The sequence below is a fragment of the Schistocerca cancellata genome, chromosome 5, assembly GCF_023864275.1.
Source record: "Schistocerca cancellata isolate TAMUIC-IGC-003103 chromosome 5, iqSchCanc2.1, whole genome shotgun sequence".
Taxonomy (NCBI): domain Eukaryota; kingdom Metazoa; phylum Arthropoda; class Insecta; order Orthoptera; family Acrididae; genus Schistocerca; species Schistocerca cancellata.
The window spans coordinates 654,649,386-654,652,294 of record NC_064630.1 but is presented as its reverse complement, the minus strand read 5'-3'; the positions used below and the strand labels follow the sequence as shown (position 1 = coordinate 654,652,294).

At 44.8% G+C, this 2,909-nt stretch overlaps 1 pseudogene; it reads right to left on the bottom strand.

Moving 5' to 3' along the window:
- Window positions 1–883: 883 nt before the first annotated feature.
- LOC126189131 (5S ribosomal RNA) lies at window positions 884–1,001 on the bottom strand (annotated as a pseudogene).
- Window positions 1,002–2,909: the final 1,908 nt, after the last annotated feature.

Below are 2,909 nucleotides of genomic sequence, written 5' to 3'. Positions count from 1 at the left end.
CTTCATGTTTTTCGTCGTTTTGCAAATCAGTTAATGTTCTTCAGTCAACTGTAAAATTAATTTTCAAGATTCATGAGGAATTTACTTGGAATTTACTGCAGAGCCTCAGTTATTGAAGATGGATGTGCAGCAGAAATAATTCCCTTTGTTATAGCTGACAAAGTTAGTAGCTTATTTTACCTCATTTGTAGCTGTTAAGAAGACGAACAGTTGGGAACCAGTTTGCTCAATGCATACGAATTTGCGATGGTTGCTACCGAGTTGTGGGGCAAGGCTGCGGCATGCTCAAAGGGATACCGCAACAGCGGGAGGTGCTTCTCTAAAGCAGGGCCAACCACGGCGTTCCAGACGGCACGCGAGCCGGATTTGTGGGCCACGTGCGGGCCGAGGCTCAGCGTGTCTCGGCTTTTCTCGGTCCTTCTCGATAGAGCCCAGTACAGCAAGACATTCCATTTTGTACTACGATGTGGCAGTTTAAGATCACCAGAACACTCTTCAGCTTGGCACAATCATGGTGTCAGCGCTGTTTACCCTTCCCTATTGGTTCAGGTATGAAGGACACTCACAGGTCCCAATTCCCGTTTGCACAAAATAAGGCAGACTAGCAATGTGTCGTTACAAGCCTTTAAAAATGCATAGGAATGTCAGAAGAAAGAGACTAGAAGTCTCAGTATGTATTAAAGCACTCCGTCATCAGGCCACAAGTGGCCCATCGGGACCATCCGACCGCCGTGTCATCCTCAGTGAGGATGCGGATAGGAGGGGCGTGTGGTCAGTACACCGCTCTCCCGGTCGTTACGATGGTTTTCTTTGACCGGAGCCGCTACTATTCGGCCGAGTAGCTCCTCAGTTGGCATCACGAGGCTGAGTGCACCCCGAAAAATGGCAACAGCTCATGGCGGCCCGGATGGTCACCCATCCAAGTGCCGGCCACGCCCGACAGCGCTTAACTTTGGTGATCTGACGGGAACCGGTGTGTCCACTGCGGCAAGGCCGTTCCCCTCAGTATGTATTAGGGAGACACATAACCGATGGATGTCGCAAATTTACATTGCAAATGTACATTACAATACCATGCAGAATGAATTTAAAGATTTAGTTGACAATCACAGAACAAAAAATAACTACCATCACTAGGCTAGATTCACTTTTCTGTATATCAAGAAGCAGTTTGCACTACGTTTTCAGGGATGAAGCGCATGAAGAAACTGGTGGTGTGAATTGTAAAATTTCTGACGCCACGCACATTCTTCCAGTGCGAGTTGCAACACTTCTCGATGAAGGTGAATGAAGAGTAGAGAGATTTTATAAATTACTGCAAAATTCGTTGGTTAAGTCAAGAGGCATGCCGGGAACGATGTTTCGATTTAAAACCCGCTATTGGTGAATTTATGAAGAAAACCGAAGAGCAGGAACGAAAATTAGAACATCTGGAATTTTAAGTGGATTTGACTGCACGCTGCCTACAGTAGGACATTACAAAGTGAGAAACAAATTAGTTCTGATTTGATGGTGATACATTTCAAAATAAAGTCGCGTTATACAAGGGACAAAATCTGACAAATTCAGTCCAGTTCCCCACTGGCTTTAAGGAATACACAAGGCCTGAAGAATTCGTTGTGGCCTTGAATGAAATACGACGATAATTTTCTAAACGTTTTGAGTATACGGCCAATCTTACATCTGTTACTGAGCTGTTATCGAGGCTATTTTTCATTTCGGTTGACTGTGCCCATGTGGATGTGCAGATGTAACATTGATTGATCTGGATTGTAATTTCCATTTTAAAGACAAATCCTTTCAACGAAAAATCGTCGAAGACGTTGGAACAGAACTTGTGAGTGGAGGGGCTAAGAAGAAGTAGGTGTGACATTCTTTTGAACAACTACTATTTATTACAATTTTAAACACAGCAAACATATAAAAATCCCAAGGTGACCAGTAAGAGAAATAGTTAATATAATCTTTGACACAATAAATTAAACATTTAAAAATTTAGGGTAAGGTCTCACGGGACCAAACTGCTGAGGTCATCGGTCCCTAAGCCTACACACTACTTAACATAACCTAAAGTAATTTACGCTATGAACAACACACACACCCATGCCCGAGGGAGCACTCGAACCTCCGAGGGGGGGTGGGGGGAGCCGCACGGGCCGTGACAAGGCGCCTCAGACCGCACTGCTACCTCACGCGGCCGCACAATAAATGATTATGATACTAGTAATGAGATACAATTTCTGACTGTTTAACTGTTTATTCCAGTAACGTAGGTCAGTTGAACGTATAACCGAATGCGTTGAACGCACCAACTAGTACACAGATAAACGGTTTTGCGAATGCATGACCGTAAATCACGAAATACACTCATAGAAAAAAGCTTTGCAGAACCCTGGGTCAGAGAGTTACAGAACCTGCACAGAAAATTGGAATAGAGATCAAAATGAACATCATTTCTGCCCTTTTTATTGCTCATGAAACCACACATTGCATGTTGTAGAACCATACAGCGAGACCTTCAGAGGAGGTGCTCCAGATTGCTGTACACACTGGTACCGGTAATAACCAGTAGCACGTCCTCTTGCATTGATGCATGCCTGTATTCATCGTGGTATACTACCACAAGTTCATCAAGGCACTGTTAGGTTCACATTGTCCCACTCCTCAACGGAGATTCGGCATAGATCCCTCAGAGTGGTTGGTGGGTCACGTCGTCCATAAATAGCCCTTTTCAATCTAACCCAGACATGATCGATAGGTTTCGTGTCTGGAGAACATGAAGAAGAATGCCTCACCAACATGTTGCCGGTAAGGTTGCACTATCCGTCGGAGGATGGCATTCACGCATCGTACAGCCGTTACGGCGCCTTCCATAACCACCAGCGTCGTACGTCGGTCCCACATAATGC